The sequence below is a fragment of the Oryzias latipes genome, chromosome 2, assembly GCF_053564925.1.
Source record: "Oryzias latipes strain Hd-rR chromosome 2, Olatipes_Hd-rR_3.1".
In the NCBI taxonomy this organism is placed as follows: Eukaryota; Metazoa; Chordata; class Actinopteri; order Beloniformes; family Adrianichthyidae; genus Oryzias; species Oryzias latipes.
In genome coordinates this window covers 50,507,685-50,527,119 of record NC_136238.1, presented here as the reverse complement: position 1 = coordinate 50,527,119, position 19,435 = coordinate 50,507,685, and the positions used below count along the sequence as shown (strand labels likewise).

At 45.9% G+C, this 19,435-nt stretch overlaps 1 protein-coding gene across 2 annotated transcripts in view; it reads left to right on the top strand.

Moving 5' to 3' along the window:
* LOC144988952 (NACHT, LRR and PYD domains-containing protein 12-like) overlaps positions 1–19,435 on the top strand; it is a 195,745-nt gene that overhangs the window by 23,021 nt on the left and 153,289 nt on the right. The gene's annotated exons all lie outside the window — the stretch shown is intronic.

Below are 19,435 nucleotides of genomic sequence, written 5' to 3'. Positions count from 1 at the left end.
TAGTGGATTGACCTTTTCATGCTTTTTCTGTTTTGAATACACACAGTTATCGGCTGAATTTTGTTCAAATCCATTCCCGGTTAAACATGCATGTAACATTGCATTCCAGTTCCTCCCTGATTGTTTTAAACCGTAGAGAGATATTTGCAACAGACACACAAGTGTTTCACCAGTCTCTGACTTTTTCTGCTAATAGAAGCAAATGTTCGCCGGGCTTTGGAGCCATTGAAAGTTATTATTAGTTTTGAAGTCGCTACACTCTGGCTGTTCCATATATTTCACAGTCTATAGGTGCGTGTCAATAGGCTGTTTTGAAAATTCTTTGTATTTTACAGCAGTTCTCACGGATCTAGAGGAATGAGTCTTTGATGTATGGGCTGTTACAGTGACTTCCTCAAAGAGGTTTGGGTACGTGCCTCTGACTGTCTTGCCTAGTGGGCCGTCCCAGGTCTCAGATTGAGCTAACCTTCTGAGGTACGAGTTGGCCTTCTTTGTGGCTAATCAGTAGCTAGATCTCTTTGGGTCTCACGAGGTCTTTGAAGGCACAGCCTGCTTCACTAGTAGACTTTGTGGTCTTTGTTCTAGTGTACTTTATTGCAACCTTTGTCTTTTCTTTGGCAGGGTCGATGTTCTCTAATGCTCTAATTGCTCATAAATCTATTCTTGAGACTGCAGGAATTCAAGCAACTTACGAAAGCGACTCTGGTGGTTCACAGCATTCTTCTGGTCTGCAGCATAGGTCAACCAGTCTTTCTTCAGACTTTCTGGTGGCTTGCATTTGATGGTCTCTCTTCCATCTGTAGTAGTCACGTTGAATGCCGGTAAACTTTGGTAGAGCTGTGGCTTTCAGCTTTATGGCTGCTATAGGGCTGTGGGCTGTAAGCTTGGGCAAGCATAACTCAAGCTCTGAGGTGGTAATCGAAGTCTCTTTGCTCAGCAGGTGGAGCCCTGGATTCCAGTTTTGATGCTCTTTTTTTGGCCTTGTACACCAGTGCAACCCAGGTGATTTTTCGGCCGTCCTCTGTTTCTCCTGTTCTCCCTCTGTCGGTTCTGCCATCTAAGTATGAGTTACCGTGATACTTGCGCACTTCCGAGAATTCCCACAAGACCTTCATGGCTCTGCATCTTGAAAAATGCGCAGTGCAGACTGCCGTGGGTACATGTTGGGAAGCTAGTTGGAGCGACTGCTAAGGCACTGTCTGTGTGTCCAGACATCACGCAATCAGGATTTGTGTTTGAATTTAAGAAGGAACTGGCCAGGTTCTACCTCTATCCCTTGTCCTTTGATGGTAAGCTGCCTGGAATTAAAAGAACCAACTAGAAAACTGCCCAATAACACCTGAGCGGTAAGAGGCGCAGTAGCCCTGTCCTCCCCCACTCAACATCTTACACTGCTTTCATCAAAAACCCAGCACAATCAGTTTCCTCCTGGACAATAAAACCGGACTTAATATTGAAGATACAGCAACCTGCTGTTTGGGCAATCATGAACTATTCCATCTTGTAGTCTTTTGTAAATATCATGTATATATTATGGATGTCTTCATTTGGGGTTTAATATATAAAGGTTCACTTCTTGCACCGAAGCTATTGTCTCTGTGTTTGTTTATGCTCTTCACCTCCCTCACTGAGATAAATCATAGATCTGACACTAGCCTAAACTCAAAATTTCTAAATGAAAAGAAATCTTAGCTTATAACAGATTTGATTCTGCCCAGCCCCCAGTCTCCATCCACACGGCCCCTCTTCACACCTTTCCAGCTCAGGCGTCTCCTACCAGCTGCAGCTGTTATCACCTCAGCACCAAGCGGTCCACTCTGCCCCTTCTTCCGACTGAAGCAAACAACTCGCTGCTCTCTCACTCTACCTGACGGTGTTAAAGGCACCACGACAATCTGAGAACATGGTAGTTATTTTACAGAAAAACACAGAGAGCAGCAGCACAAGGATGAAAGAGCCGCATTTTGGATGATTTCGCTCTTTCTGCCATCGTATATCTTTGGCTGCGTTCCTGTGTGCACTTCCTTGGCTTGTGTGCACACGCACCATGTGCTGTCTCAACAACAGCCCCGCCCCCCGTGCACACAAATAGTCAGACAGACCTGTCCTCTTCAGCGAGAATAGCGACATTAGTATCATCATTAATTAATTGACTGACTTGGTGAGTTAAATATGGCAAATAACGTTTATATTTTGTGGGACATAAAAAAGCGACTTCTCCAGAACCGATAGCAGAACTGTGGAGGTCAGTTCTTAAAGATACTGCAGTCCTGAAGAATGTTGCCCCGGGGCTCGTTCAATACCGGGGCTTGGTACCCATCCCTACTTACATGGTCTAACAACACCATGGCTGTCAGCAGGAAGGCTCTGCAATGCCTGTTCTTCCTGAGAAGACTCAGGAAGAACAATGTGATCCAGGAGCTGCTGGTAACCTTCTACCGCTCAACCATTGAGAGCATCCTGTCCTCCTGCATCACAGTGTGGTTCTCCCACTGCACTGAAGCAGAACGGCAGAGCCTCCAGAGAGTGGTAAAGACGGTGCAGAGGATCATGGGCTGCCCCCTCCCCTCACTGAAGGACATCTACCAGTCTCGCTGCCTCAGCAGAGTGACTAACATCATCACTGACTCCCCCCATCCTGCTTTCTCTCTGTTTGAACTGCTGCCCTCTGGAAGGAGGTTCAGGTCCATCAGAACCAGGACAAACAGACTAAGAAACAGCTTCTTCCCACAGGCAATTACCATACGAAATACACATACCTCCACCAACTACACCTCACTCTGACAGAAATACAAACAGCAAAAAAGTGGTATTTACAGAGGATATAGTGAATTTAAATAAAAATAAATAAGTAAAAATACACAGCAAAAGCAACTGTTAAAGAACAAAAAACAACAACTGGAACAATAAGTATATACATAGAAGAATATATGAATGAAAAGGAACACAGCGTTGCTACATAGTGCATCACTGCAGCACAGTGTTGTACAGTCTGATGGCCGTGGGGGGGAATGACCTGCAGCAGCTCCTTCTTGCACTGTGGGGGTAACAGTCTGGTGCTGAAAGAGCTGGTAGCGCCTCTACAGTTTGGTGCAGGGGGTGGGAGGGGTTATCCATGATGGATGTTAGCTTAGCTAGCATCGTCAGAATCAGAATTCTTTTGTCATATTGTACATCGTGATACAATGAAATTGCAGCAGCCTTGGAGTGGTGAAGAAAAATTAAATAGACTAAAACAAAAAATGTAAACACTGTAACTCACATCTCTAAACAAAAATTGCACAATATGTACAGAAACAATTGAATATTAAATACATATGAAAAAAATAGAATGGAATGAGTTGAGTTGCCATGAGCGCTGCATAGTAGATATTGTGTGTTATTGCACAGAGACCTGGTTATTGCACACATGTGTAGTAGTCAGTAATTTAGCATTTGTGAAAAGTTTTTTGCTGCAGAAGATAAGAGAATTTCCCCATTGTGGGATAAATAAAGCGTATCTATTCTATTCAATTCTATAACATCGGCTAAAAATCTTTCAGTAGCTGACACTGTGTCGCTCTTGGACTAAAATCTCCAAATATGGTGCCTGAATAGTCATCAGTAAAAGATTGCGTATCTTTGTGTCCTTCCACGCTTGGTGTGGGCATTGGACCAGTTAAATCAAGCATGGAGTTTCAAAACATAAATGGTATGACATGATTTCAGTGAAGTTTCAGATAAAGTCTGATCTTAGAGGCTTAACATATTCTGTCCATATAGACCAAGTAGCGTAAAAAACATCCAGCCGTATTTGTAATGAGTGTGAGATTCTTTCCATTATATAAATTCTTTGTACCACATCAATCCAGTCCTCTGTCGTTGGTTGTTCAGGTTTGAGCCATTTTCTGGTTATTGCTTTCTTACTGGCTGCCAGCAGAATGTAGAGCAGTTTCTTATTTTTGTTGTCTAGACCATCAATTTTACTCAAAAACAGACTTTCACAGGACAATGGGAAAACAATAGAAAACACATTTTGCAGATGTTCATGTATGTCAGACCAATACTTCTTGATAATCACACAGTCCCAAAATATATGGAAGTGATTGGCTCCATTATTACCACACCTCCAACATTTACTACTTCCTAGGTATTTTTTCTGAGAGGGTGTAGTAAAAAACCTCATTACGCTTTTCCAACAGAATTCACGCCAAATGTTTGACCTTGTTGTGATCCATTGTTTCCGACATACTTGCTCCCAATCTCCTCTGTAATAGTGAGCCGTCCTTCTCGCTCCCATTTTTCCTTTACATAGTACGTGCCCCCCCCCCAGGTGCGACAAGATACTATTGTATAATTTTGAAATTATTTTCGTAGGGCATATTGCTTTTATTAACATTTCAAAAGTTTTAGGAAACTTCTGGTCATCTGTGGGTATTTTAATTTTTTGATTGAAATAGTGCCGGACCTGTAGATATCTGAAGAAATCTTCAGAATGTAACCCGTGTTTTTCTTTTAGGGTATCAAATGTTTGAAACGCCCCCCTTAACCTTTTTGCAATCCATAATTTGAATCTACCATCATACTTGTTGGGGGTGAACTCTGAGTCGTACGCACACCATCTGAGAATTTTTGAGTCTTCCATCAAGTTGCATTTTTTAACTGTGTCATTCCAGGTTTTAATCATCATATCCAGTAAGGGGTCATCCTGTAAAGGAAGTTCCCCCTGTAACTTGATATCTGCTAATAAAGCTTTTAATGGCATTTTTTCAAAGGCTTTCAGCTCTAGATCTTTCCATCCTGCAGTGTAAACTGGAGAACACATGCAGATAAGAGGCCTCCGCTGGGCAGCACAGAAATAGTCTTGTAGACAAGGAAGATTTCTGCCACCCTGATCTGTTTTTAAATTGTAAGGTTTTATATTTAATTCTGGGTTTTTTCCCTCTCCATATGTATCTTGATAACATCTTATCCCATTCTACAAACTGCTTTTGGGGTTTGGGAAATGGTAAACATTGAAATAAATATAACATTTGTGGTAATATATTCATTCTTATTGAGTCAATCCGTGAGTGAAGGTCTAAAAATGGTATCGCATTCCATCTTTGTAGATCTGACTGTAGTTTAGTATTAAGAGGTCCATAGTTCACATCAAACATCTTTGTAAAGTCTTTGTGCAGAGCAATGCCTAAATATTTAATTGAGTCTGCCTGCCATTCCCATTTGTACTCGTCTTTAACATTTTGAGGAGGGCTGTAGTTTAAAGTTAAAACCTGTATCTTGTTTACATTAATTTTATATCCTGACAGAGTGCCAAATTCTTTGAGGGGTTCCATAATTAAAGTTTTTGTAGGTTGAGATATAGTTAATAGTAGATCATCTGCGAATAAGGAAAGCTTTTGTTCCTTTCCTGAAACTTTTACTCCTTTAATGTCTGCTCTTTGCCTGATCCACTGCCCAAGAGGTTCAATGTATAATGCAAATAAAAGGGCAGACATGTTACATCCCTGTCGAGTTCCTCTAAGATTATCGTCTCAGTGAGGTCTCCATTGATTTTTATCCTGGCCGTTGGTTTGTTATATAACCCTGAAATTGTCTCAATCATTGTGAGACAATCTGTGCTCTTCAAGATGGCGCCACGGACGGCTGCCTCGGTGTTTTGGTGCGCTCTACTTTGTTTTACTTTGTTTTAATTCGGTCTCATGCCTCAGTTCTGGGGGCTCATGAACATCAGAGCTACAACCCCCGTGGACCTTTTTCCAACATTTCTCGCTTCTAAGGTGGATTTACTGGTTATTTTGACCCAGCAAGCACGTAAGAAGGTGAAGCGCCGCAGGAGAGGCGCGCGTTCAGGAGCGCTGGTGCGTCTCCGCCGGCGCGGATGTCGCACTGCGCTGCCCGGAACATTCCTCTCCAACATGCGCTCACTTTGCACTAAAACGGACGAACTGAGCATGCTGCTCAACAAAAACAGAGACTTTTCCACTTCTTGTGTTTTGTGTTTTATGGAGACGTGGCTGTGCGACCTCATACCGGACGCTGCACTACAGCTTCGGGGATTCCAGCTGCACCGAGCGGACAGATGCACGGAGTTTTCCGGAAAAACGAAAGGAGGTGGAATATGTTTCTACATCAACAGCGGCTGGTGCAGCGATGTTTCAAAAGTTTCTCAACTCTGTTCTCCGGACATAGAGACCTTCATCATCAACTGCAAGCCTTTCTACTCCCCCCGTGAGTTCTCCTCATTCTTCCTCGTCGGCGTCTACATCCCACCGCAGGGCGACGTGCGCGCCGCCCAGCGAGCGCTAGCTGAGGAGATTCTGAGCGTAGAACGGACAAACCCAGACGCCTTAGTCATCGTCCTGGGAGACTTTAATAAAGCCAACCTCTCATCTGAACTCCCCAAATATAAACAGTTCATTAAATGTCCGACCAGAGAGGGAAAGGTACTAGACCACTGCTACACCACCATCAGCGGTGCTTATCGTGCCGTTCCCCGTGCTGCTCTGGGCCTGTCGGACCACATCATGGTGCATCTGATTCCAGCCTACAGGCAGAAATCAAAGCTCTGCAAGCCGGCTGGGAGGACCTGCAAGAAATGGACCAGCGAAGCTGTGGGGGAACTTCAGGAGTGTCTGGACTGCACAGACTGGGACGTTTTCAGGTCTGCCACCAGCAGCTTGGATGAGTACACAGACACTGTGACGTCCTACATCAACTTCTGTGAGGACAGCGTCATTCGCACGCACCAGGGTGAGCTACAACAATGACAAACCCTGGTTCACAGCTAAGCTCAGACAGCTGAGGTCAGAGAAAGAAGCTGCATTCAGAAGTGGGGACAGAGACAAATACAAAGAGGCCAAGCACAGATTTAGCAAGGAGGTGAGGAAAGCTAAATCAGCCCATGGTGTGAGAATGGAACAGCAATTCTCAGCCAACGACTCTGCTTCTGTCTGGAAAGGGCTCAAGACGATCACCAACTACAAGCCCAGAGCCCCCCCCCACTGTCTGAACGACCTGCGTCTGGCCAACGACCTGAACACATTCTACTGCTGCTTGGAGCAGACAGCAGGCAGCCCCATCACCTTCCCCCCCAGCCATTGTCCAGCAACAACCCTTCCCCCCACAACCACTCCCGACCCATCCACACAGCTTCACACCTCAGCGCCCCCCTCCCCTCTCCCCTCTCCATCACAGAGGGAGATGTAAACAAACTCTTTAAACGGCTGAACACCCGCAAAGCTGCGGGCCCGGACTCTGTCTCCACCTCCACCCTGAAGCACTGTGCCAACCAGCTGTCTCCAGTGTTCACAGACATCTTCAACACCTCACTGGAGACCTGTCATGTGCCAGCCTGCTTCAAATCCTCAGTCATCATCCCTGTCCCCAAAAAGTCCAGAATTACAGGACTGAATGACTACAGACCCGTTGCCCTGACCTCTGTAGTTATAAAGTCCTTTGAGCGCCTCATCCTCTCCTACCTCAAAGACATTACAGACCCCCTTCTGGACCCCCTGCAATTTGCCTACAGAGCCAACAGATCGGTAGACGATGCTGTAAACATGGCCCTCAACTTCATCCTCCAGCATCTGGACTCTCCAGGATCTTACGCCAGGATCCTGTTTGTAGACTTCAGCTCCGCCTTCAACACAATAGTCCCATCACTGCTCCATAACAAACTCTCCCAGCTGAATGTGCCTGACTCCACCTGCAGGTGGATCACAGACTTCCTGACGGACAGACCGCAGTATGTGAGGCTGGGGAAGCTCGTCTCAGATACTCGGACCATAAGCACCCGATCCCCCCAGGGCTGTGTCCTTTCACCCCTGTTACTCTCCCTGTACACAAACAGCTGCACAGCTGGTCACCTGTCTGTCAAACTCCTGAAGTTTGCTGACGACACCACACTCATCGGCCTCATCTCTGACGGAGATGAGTCGGCCTACAGGAGTGAAATAGCCAGGCTGGTGTCATAGTGCAGCGCTAACAACCTGGAGCTTAATGCTCTGAAGACAGTGGAGATGACAGTGGACTTCAGGAAGGCCCCAGCCCCCCTCCCCCCTGTCATCCTCTGTGACTCCCCGGTGACCTCTGTGGAGTCCTTCTGCTTCCTGGGAACCATCATCAGCCAGGACCTCAAGTGGGAGCAGAACATCAGCTCCATCACTAAGAAGGTCCAGCAGAGGATGTACTTCCTGAGGCAGCTGAAGAAGTTTCACCTCCCTGAAAAGATGCTGGTAGACTTTTACACCGCCATCATCGAATCCACCCTCACGTCCTCCATCACAGTCTGGTTCGCTGCGGCCACGGCCAGAGACAAGGCCAAGCTGCAACGCGTCATCCACTCAGCAGAGAAGGTGATCGGCTGCCACCTCCCGTCTCTCCAGGAGCTGCACATCTCCAGGACCTGGAGGCGGGCAGCCAGGATTGTAGCCAACCCCTCTCATCCAGGACATAATCTCTTTCGGCCCCTCCCCTCTGGAAAGAGGCTCCGGTCCATCAGGACCAGGACCTCGCATCACAAGAACAGCTTCTTCCCAACTGCAGTCAGCCTGCTGAACAGTACCCCAACTCCCCACAGCTGACCCCCCCCACACCAAAGGTCTATCGCTGCCACTTACAGGCCCCACCATCCCAGCCCACCTGCGCTCCCACTTTATTTTACCCTACTCTACTGTATATAGTCTGTGAAGGAGCTAAGCCTACAACTCAGCTACTGAGATTGTTTTGACCCAGGTGAGGTTGACGCACATCTGTTTGCTCCAGTCATTAAATGTCCACTCCCATTTTGTATGGCGATACATTGACATTTATTTGCTGTCGTTTTACATACATACTTGCGTGTGACATTGACCAGCCTGCGTTCTTACGCTCGTGCGGTACTGCGGTCAAAACCCTTTGCCCTTCTGGGCCAAAACACCTAACAAACACTGTGACGTCTTCCCTTACATACAGAATCTCCCTACTGGCAGTAAGGTGAACTACAATCACATTTATGGCTCCTACAGTCTGCATCCACCTCTCTCCACTGTTTATAGTCTGTTGTTGTTGTTTCTGTTAACTTAATTTTTTACTTATTCTTAATTGCACTATACACCAAGTCAAATTCCTCGTTTTGTAAAGTGCGCTCTACTGAACCTGGCAATAAAGCTTTTTCTGATTCTGATTCTGATTGATTTGTGAAAGCCAGATTTGTCGAGTACTTTGTATAAAAAGGTCCACCTCACCGAGTCAAATGCCTTTTCGGCATCCAGGCTTATCACTAGTGTCTCCTGTTTTTGTTGAACAACTTGATGAATTATGTTTAGTGCTTTCCTGATGCTGTCCTGTGTCTGTCTTTGTCTAATGAATCCTGTCTGGTCCTTATGTATCAGCAGTGGGAGAATTGTTTCCAGTCTCCTTGATATTATAGAAGTGAATAGTTTGTAGTCGATGTTTAAAACACTAAATGGCCGGTAGTCAGCACAATCCAGTCTGTCCTTCCCCTCTTTGGGGATTATAGAGATTATTGCTTCATTCCAAGACAATAGTTATTTTCTTCTCCATCACCCAGTTAAATGTTTTTAATAAGGTTGGAATTAGATGAGTTTCCATTGTTTTGTACCATTCTGGACTAAACCCGTCTGCTCCTGCCATTTTTCCTCTTTTTAGTTTTCTGATTGCAAATTGAATTTCTTCACTGGTAATTGCTGAAAGCAATTTTTCATTTTGCTCAGCTGTTAGAGTTGGTAAATCTAAATGTTTTAAAAATGCATCTATTTGGTCACTATTATTAAGGTTTGTTTCTGAGTAGAGATTTTTATAGTATTCATGAAAACTCTGTTGAATTTTCTCCTGGTCCGTTTCAATTTTTTTACTTGAAGGATTTTTTATTTTATAAATTGCTCTCTCTGCTTGTTGTTTTCTCAGTTTATAAGATAGAAGATTTAAAGATTTGCCGCCTACTTCATAATATTTTTGTTTCATTAAAACAAGTTTTTTTTTCTGTACTGCCAGTGTATTAATGTTGTCAATTTCTTTCTTTCATTTTGTAATTTCAGTCTTATTTTTGGACTTTACATTTTGGAAATGCTCCTGTTGAAGTTTTAACAGTTTTTATTCTAAGCGGAGCAATGCTAGTGTGGGCGGAGACAACTGCTTACGCTCCTCCGGGTTTGGACGAGTCTGCCGTTCCCAGAAAGGCAGAATTTGCTTCAGATCGGGATCAGCCCGTTGGAGTGAAGCCATGTCTGAGGGGCTGTGATGGGGCACGGCGACCATAGTGGCTTGGGTCACACTGACATTCTCTGTCTGTTGCACCTGCTGCAACGACTGGGGCGAGCTACTGCCGGCAAGACCATCCTTCCAGGCCTGCATGTCTGGGAAGTGCTGCCTAGACAAAGCGTCCGCTTTCTGTTGCTGCACCCTGAACGGTACTTAATTTCAAGGTCAAACGCTGCCAGCTGAGCTGCCCACCGTTGTTCCATGGCACCAAGCTTAGCAGTGGACAGATAACTGAGGGGATTGTTGTCTGTGTAAACCACGCATTTCTGTCCCAGAAGGTACTCCCTGAATTTCTCAGCCACAGCCCATTTCAGTCCCAGAAACTCTAACCTCATGGAGCTGTAATTGGATGGGTTCCTCTCAGTAGGCCGCAAGCCTTGACTAGCATAGGCTATTGGCCTGACCCTACCCTCTTGTTCTTGTAAAAGAACAGCTCCGAGGCCTTCGTTGCTAGCATCAACCTCGAGGATGAAGGGGCGAGAAAAGTCTGCATAGGCCAGCACTGGTGTTGTTGTCAGCTTAGTTTTTAAAGCTTCAAAGCTGCGCTGACACTCCTCCGTCCAGCGGTCACCTACACCATGGGCTGACCTCTTACAGACCCTGGCACCCTCCAGCTCTGCAACCAACCTGTGCAGGGGTGCAGCCAACTTGGCAAATCCCTCCACAAAACGTCAATAATAGCTGGCAAAGCCAATAAACGACCGTAGCTGGAACACTGTGGCAGGGGGTGGCCAGTTAACCACTGCTGCCACCTTGCCCGGGTCTGTAGAGACTCCCTGGTTTGAAATCACATGCCCCAGGTAATTTACCTGGCGCTGAAAAAAGGCACATTTGGTGAGCTTAACCTTAAGCCCCTCCTGCTGCAGTCTCTCAAGCACGAGCTCCAAGCGCTCCAGATGCTGTTCGACTGTAGAGGAAAAGACCACGATGTCATCAAGGTATAAAAGCAAGGACTGACCCTGCTGCTCACCAAACATTCGCTGCATCAGCCTCGGAAATGTACTGGGGGCGTTGCAGTGGCCGAAGGGCATGCGATTCCACTCAAAAAGGCCAAACGGTGTGCAGAACGCAGTCTTAGAGCGATCCGCCTCTGCCACCGCAACCTGATGGTAACCGCTGGCTAAATCCAAAGTGGAGAACCAATGAGCTCCTGACAGAGCATCCAGAGATTCCTCGATTCTAGGAAGTGGAAAAGCATCCTTCATAGTTCTGCTATTCAACTGCCGATAGTCCACACAAAGGCGGAGACCACCATCCTTCTTGCGGATCAACACTATTGGGGACGCAAAAGGGCTTCAGCTCTCCCGAATCACCCGAGACTGGAGTAAATCGTTTATATGCTCCTTTGCTGCCTCATAATCCGACGGAGGAATGCGCCTGTAGCGCTGCCGGACAGGAGTTTCATCCACCAAGGGGATCTCGTGGGTGATTAGGCTCGTGCAGCCCAGGTTACCTTCATGCATTGAAAAGACAGTTGCATATTTCTCCAGAAGGGCTGTGATTTTCTCCTGCTCTTCCACAGACAAGGCAGAGAGATCTATTGACTCCAAATGGGCCCGGGGCAGGGCAGATGCTGAATGGGCAGCCACTAAGGCAGCTCCTACAGGTACCTCAGTGACCTCCTTGGGCAAACTCACAACGCCAGCTGGAGCCAGCGTGCCCATAAGGGTACGTGGATGAAGTCTCACAGCAGTGGACCCCACGTTGATGACCGGGATATACGCGGTCCCCCGTTCTACCCTCACCAGCGATGGGATTGCTTGAAGGCCAGCAGGGAAGCCTGAGCTACATGGGTCAAACAACACTGCCGAACCAGTGCATTGTTCTGAACAGGTGGCAGCAACGACAGCCAGGACACCACCAGAAATCCAACGAGCCCTTCGACCACGTGTCCTTGCATTGTAAACAGTGAGGATTATGTTAGCTTGAGCTTGGTGGCACCGTTCCAGGGCCCCAAAAATTACATCCGGGGCTGTGGACACCTCAGATTGTCCAAAGAGTGTACTGCCATATTGGGCAAAGAGCTCTTGGTAGCAGCGCCGGATGATGTTCATACCCAAGACACCTGGCGCCTGAATAGGTCCTCCACCAGGGATATCCTTTACAACCAGCACACCACATTGTTGCAATAACTTGCCACACAGTCCCACTTCCAACTCCAGGTAGCCCAGATATGGAATAGCTAACCCGTTAGCCGCCCTCAGTTGTAACCACTGGCAGGAGCGAAGGCGCTCCTGTCCCCATGGCTCAAACTGCTGCTTGAAAAAGCTTTCAGTGATCGTGGATACCATGGACCCAGTATCCACCAAACATGAGATGGGTCGACCCCCCATGAACACCTGTAAATGTGGACAAGAGGCCAGAAGGCCATCGCAATCGCCGCTGGAGCCCGAAGCTTCCCCTTCCGAGCTGTGGCTCTGCAACTCGGCGGGCATTAGTTTTCCGACTCTGGGATGTAATTATTTCTCTGGCGGGACCTTTGGGTAGGCGAGACTGTGCAGGCCGAAGGAGCCACCCGGACGCCATCACAATCCTTGGCAAAATGCCCAGGTTGTTGACACCTTCTACAAATAAGGGAACCACGAGGGGGACGGCTGGTCCGGGTAGGATTCTGCAGACGCAACAGGTCCCGAGACATCTGGAGGATCTGCTCTTGTTGGAGCCTTAACATCTCCTTTATCTCTGATAGTTCAGACACCGGAGGGACTGATTGGGAACTACCCCCAACGCCAAACTGGAACCCAGGGACAGAAGTAACTACAACTCCGTACGCCTCCAGGGAGACCCTCCCGCTCCCACTGTATTGCCTCACCCCTAACCTCTAGCAACGTAGCGGTGGGCCGTCGGCGCACAAACTGCTTTAATTCACGGCGTAGGGCGCAGTCAAAAACATGTTCCACAAATTGATCCCGCAATAAAATCTCAGCATTCGGAACACCACTAGGTGCAGCTCCCTTAACTGAGGCCATTAGGCTCATTAAAGCCAGGGAGTATTCATGCAGTGTCTCACCTTCCTGCTGCCGACGAGAAAAAAATGCCTCCTGCAAGGCAACATAAGAGTCAGTGCAGCCGTACAATTCCTGTAGCACTGCAATGACCCTAGCCGGGTCCTCCCTGTCGGAACTGGGGCGATATTTAATTTCATCGCGGGCCTCTCCCTCCAGGTGATCAAACAAAAAGAACGCCTGATCGGCTACACTTAAATGGCGAGCCCTCATGCAAGCCTGCACCTCCTCAAGCCACTCCGTAAGCCCAATACCAGTCCGTCCTCTAAACATGGGACATTTTCTGTCTCTAGGGACATACAACAGTCTCTCTACTATGGGAGGATTGGTCGAAGGCCCAGCCACAATGGCAGGTGCTGCACTAGGGCCAGAAGCTGCCGCTTGTTGCTGCCGCAGCCTCTCATTCTCAGCTTGTAGCCGTGAAACCAGGTCTGTTAAATCCTGGACCTGTCCTTCCATTACTAAAACCTGAAGGACCAAAGAAACAAGACCACTTTCCAGGGTTATTGGGACGCCAAGTTACCTGTCCCAATCACCTTCCTCGCTTCCAAGCGGAACCAGCTGCTGTTTTGCAATAAAAAATAAATATATAAAAAGTTTAAACAGAACTCCAATATCAGGCCTGCGTGTCACCAAAAACAGAAGTGTGTATATGTATATATATATATATATATATATATATATATATAATATATATATATATATATATATATATATATATATATATATATATTTTTAATAACCACACGTCTCTGCCAAGTGCGCGATCCTGCCGACAACGCCAATTGTGGTCCCGAGGGACACTTTTTCTTGCAATGGAGGCGCACAAAGCACGAGACGGAGGAAACAAGGTTAAAATATAATTTATTTGCAAAATCCTAAAACCATTTAAAATGAAGAAGTTAAAAAGATGAGCACCACAGACACCCGTTCACTGGGCTGAGGATTTTTTCACTAGGCGAGGTGGAGGCTCCCAAATAAAATGTCAACTTATGAGATAAAAATCACCCCACTCACATGATAAAAAAAACACTCACACGGTGAACCCCTCACCCGAAGACACGCCACTGCAAAACCGGAGAAGGCCTCCACCTTACACCCAGGACTGACGCCTGGGTCCTCAGTGCTGGTGACAAAACAAAAAACAGGGGACAATAATTCAATAGTTCGTCTTAAAGCAAAATAACAACGGGTCCCAGCAGTTCGGTGACCCAGAACCAACCCTAAAAATACAAGACTAAAATAAAACACCAGTTGGCTACTCAAGCGGGGGTTAGCCGTTTACTCGGATGCTGCACAGTGCTGTGAGTGCCGCTCGTCTTGGCTTTGGGATAGATGAGGGGAGTCCAGGCCCCAAAATGTCCCGATCGCCTCCCTGGCGAATTTCCGTCGGCGAGCACTCCAGAAAAACCCTCCTTTAAGTCCAAACTGGATCCTTTCCACGCAGGATCAATAAAAGGTTCTGATAAAATCAGTATAAAAAGCCACATATACAAACAGCATAAAAAAAACAGCAGGTGTTCCACTCTTGGGAGCGTTAGAAAGTCCCTGGTAGAACAGAAAAAACAAACAAACATTAACGCACGACGCTGAAGTTAGCTTCCGATTCACAGCTTCCGATTCGCGAGGGCACTAAAGAAACATTCCGCTGCAGTTTTCGCACTAAGACCACCCTAAAACCGGGTCCTGTTCAAAAACCGCTGGACCTGGACTGCTCAAACCTGGATTAAATAATAATTTAGATAGTAAAGAACACAATAAACGCTGTTTCTGATTTGTGAAACCTTCCTCTGATTTGTGAAAATGTGAAAGAGGTTGATTTTTAATCGCATTTTACGCACTAAGTCTACTTCAGGCCTGGTCCTGTGCAAACACCGCTGTGGGAAATATTATCATTTCATCGAATTTTATGCAATTTAAGGATAATGGGGACAAGGGAAGGACAACTTTAAGGAAAACACCATAACAGGAACTTTAAAGTAAATCAGAAAACAAACCAAGAAATATTGAACAAAAAAACAAAACTTAAGTCAGTGGTACATGCTAACCGTGACCATAACTATTTGTCCAATCTGACATCTGTTTCCCAGTTTCTTTTGTATGTTGAGATTTTGAGACACAGTGCGTAAAATGCTATAAAAATCAACCTATTTCACATTTTCACAAATCAGAGGAAGGTTTCACAAATCAGAAACTGTGTTTAATGTGTTCTTTAGTATCTAATGCATAATTTAATCCAGGTTTGAGCAGTCCAGGTCCAGCGGTTTTTGAACAGGACCTAGTCTGAGGTGGACTCAGTGCGTAAAATGCTGTAAAAATCAACCTATTTCAGATTTTCACAAATCAGAGGAAGGTTTCACAAATCAGAAACTGTGTTTAATGTGTCCTTTAGTATCTAATGCATAATTTAATCCAGGTTTGAGCAGTCCAGGTCCAGCGGTTTTTGAACAGGACCTAGTCTGAGGTGGACTCAGTGCGTAAAATGCTGTAAAAATCAATCTATTTCAGATTTTCACAAATCAGAGGAAGGTTTCACAAATCAGAAACTGTGTTTAATGTGTTCTTTACTATCTAATGTATAATTTAATCCAGGTTTGAGCAGTCCAGGTCCAGCGGTTTTTGAACAGGACCCGGTTTTGGGTGATCTTAATGCGAAAAATGCAGCGGAATATTTCTTTAGTGCCTTCGCGAATCGGAAGCTGTGAATCGGAAGCCAACTTCAGCGTCGTCATTAACGCTTAAAATGATCAGCTTAGGCAAACGCAAGGCTTGTTGAGCGACGCCACCTTACCGAGGCTCTTTCTGTTCAGCACCTGGTAATCAAAAAGCGCTAAGCCACGCTATCAGCAGAGCTGCAAGAGCTCACCCTTTGGCCGCGAGTATCCGGCGCTGAAACCAGCATAAAATCATGAAAGCCGACCACACACACTGTCAACAGGCTACCACCGCTACCTTACCTGTGAGGCTAAACCGGATGTATACAATTGGAAGTGGGCGGTCCCAGTGGCCAAATGCTGCACACCCTGCCAGTGACCGCCTAAGGTTTTTTATAGTGCCCCAAGAGGCCACCGCCCGTAATTACTCTCTGAGCCACACCTGAGCCAATTGATCCTACCACATAAGCTCTTCAGTTTCTGTTGACTAGCTTTTTTCTGGTAGGATGAGATGCTAATTATTTTCCCTCTCAGAACTGCTTTTAGAGCATCCCAGAGAGTTCCTGGTGATACCTCACCATTATCATTATGTACTTATTTATTCTTTAATTTCATTTCTCAATTTATCTTTGATATTTGGGTAATTTAAAATGTTATTGTTTAATCTCCAAATAGTGGATCTTTTCTGTCCTGCCAAGTAGAGACTCACTGTAACTGGATTATGGTCAGAAATTGCAGAAATTCCAATCTCACTGTTTTTCACTCTTAGTAGGTCATTTTTGAACATAAATATTTAATCTAGACGAGAGGAAGCATTATGAGGATGTGAGTAGTGAGTAAATTCTCTTTTTGTTGGATTATTTTCCATCCACACATCCACTATGCCCATTTCCTCCATGAGATGTCTCATCTTTTTCCCAATCGTTCTATAGTCACCTTTGCCATTTGAGGAATCGAGTGACTTATTCAATACAATATTGAAGTCTCCTCTTCCTTGACTTGTTGCTGAAATTAATTCAAAAATATGTCTATAGAAAGACCAGTCACTACCAGGGGGAACGGACACATTTAGTAATGTTATTAGAATACTATTGATTTTTCCTGTTGTCATTATATACCTGCCTTCTTTGTCTTTGTATTCTGATACGTGTTCATAATTCACTGCCCCAGCTATCAGGGTGGCCCCCCCTCTCCTCCGCCCTGAGCTATGGGAAGAATAAAAAACGTGTTTAAAACCCATTTTATTCATCTTAAGATGCTCAGCCTCTGGGAGATGTGTTTCTTGTAAAAAGACTATTTCTGCTTTATCTTCCATTCGGTTATTCACTTTAGCAATGTCTTCTTTAATACTCTCCAGTTTTTCGTTGTTTTCTTGGCAAAACGCTCTAAGTTCTTGCAGCAGTACATTGTATTCTGCCATTTCGCTTGTGTTAGCAAACGTTAACTTAGGTGGTAAGCCTGCGGTGATTAGCTTTAGCACCTAATGTTAGCCCGTTTCAAAGTCAGTTTGCTTCCACCAATTCGCTGCAGAACACTGGTCTTTGGTGTTTTCTCTTTCCCCTCGATGTTATATTCAACTTCCGTAGTTGATTTCGCCGTTCCCGGGGGTTTTTATGACCAATTTCTCTGGTTCTGTCGGGAGCTCTCCTACTACACAGCCATCCCGATGGGGTACAAACCGGAAGTCCACAAGTTTCCATTTTCATGGATATCAAACCTGCTACCATCTTTGGTGACCATGGTGCTCTCCCCTCTTTTGAAGGTGATTGTTGCTCCTGCATTGGCTGCCCTTGCCACCGAAAAGATGTCATGTATGATGACAGAAAAAGCGCGTTTCGTGGTTGGGCTGTGTTGATGTCTAGTATGTAGATCATTGCTGTCCCTCTTCCTTCCGCCATTCCACTGCACTTGGTTCCATCTGCTAACTCCACTGAGTGAGTCTCTGAAACGAGTCGTTGAAACTTTAAAATTTATTTTCGTTAATCTGTTAGAAGACATCCATTGACTCTCTGAGAAATTGCGACAGAAGGATTCCTTGTTGCAGAACTACATGGATCTAGCAGGTAGTCTATCCCAGTGGCTAGCCACAATAAAACAAACCCTTGATCATGAGAAACCGGCGTCATGCTCAACACCAAATGCGGGGTCAACATGGTCTGAGGTGGTCGTACGTGGCTATCCAAAAGGTCCAAGCCGTTCCCTCTCAGCCCAGGCTCCTGGATTGAACATCGTCCATCGTGTCATTCGTTCTGCTGCTCTTGCAGATGACAACCAGGCTGGGGAATTCCCACAGTGTCTTCCCCTGAATCAGAAGTTGTCAACTGTGATGCTTGAGGCTGAACCCTTACAGACTGGATCTGAATCCCTCGGCATCTGTGATCCCCAGCCTTCCAGGAGTGGAGAAGCAAATCAAGATGGATACAGAAATCAACATCTCCAGACGATCTCCCATAACTTCTCAATGCAGCTCCACCTCTTCCTAACGGTGGAGGATCCTGAAAAACGCCATACTATGTCATCGTCCCGGAGGGCTCTGGTCCCTGGAGTCACAGAGTAGCGTCTCCCCAACGCAGCAGGAAGACTAGAAGGAATCATCCCTTGTCCAGCCAAGTGGTGTGGACTCAGCAAACTCTGAGCCCCACACTGAAAAAATGCCTTTTTCAATTGACTTAATTTTTCTTCGTCAAGAGTCTTGCACGTAATTATATTAAGTTAATCCAATTTAGAAAAAAAAAGGGCTGCACGGGTGCGCAGTGGTTAGCGCTCTTGCCTCACAGCAAGAAGGCCCCCGGTTCAAGTCCCGGCTGGGGGACCTGAAAAAACAACATCAATGGGGGACCTTTCTGTGTGGAGTTTGCATGTTCTCCCCGTGTATGCGTGGGTTCTCTCCGGGTTCTCCGGCTTCCTCCCACCATCCAAAAACATGCTTCATAGGTGAATTGGTCACTCTAAATTGTCCCTAGGTGAGAGTGAATGGGTGTGTGTTTGTGGACATTCTACCCTGCGACAGACTGGCGAGCTGTCCATGGTGCCCCCTGCCTTCGCCCACAAGTGGCGGGGATAGGCTCCAGCAGCCCCATGACCCCGAAAGGGATAACACGGTATAGTAAATGAATAAATGACAACTTAGAAAAATTAAATTTGCTTTGATTAAAAAAATGTAAGTAGATATAACTTAAAATAGGTGGTTTTAGCTTATTTATTTTAGTCCAGTTTACTATATTGTTTTTATTTGTATTTACTTGTTTAGCCGGGACACACTATTGCTGCGGGGGGCGTGCAGCGCCGGCTAAGATCATCTGCGTTGTGTTTTCAGATGAATAACAAGTCTCACACAGGAATTGCCATCCAAGATGAGGGATTTTACTGTGTTAAACCGAAAAATATACACACAGGTGTGTGTTACTTCTGGTCTCACTCCAACACACACCTGAAGGAAGGCAGAGAAAACCCCCCACAGACACATATGAGACCAAGCTGCATGTTAGCTTGAGTCCTGCCAAGACTAACATACTTCTGAGTGCTGCATTTAAG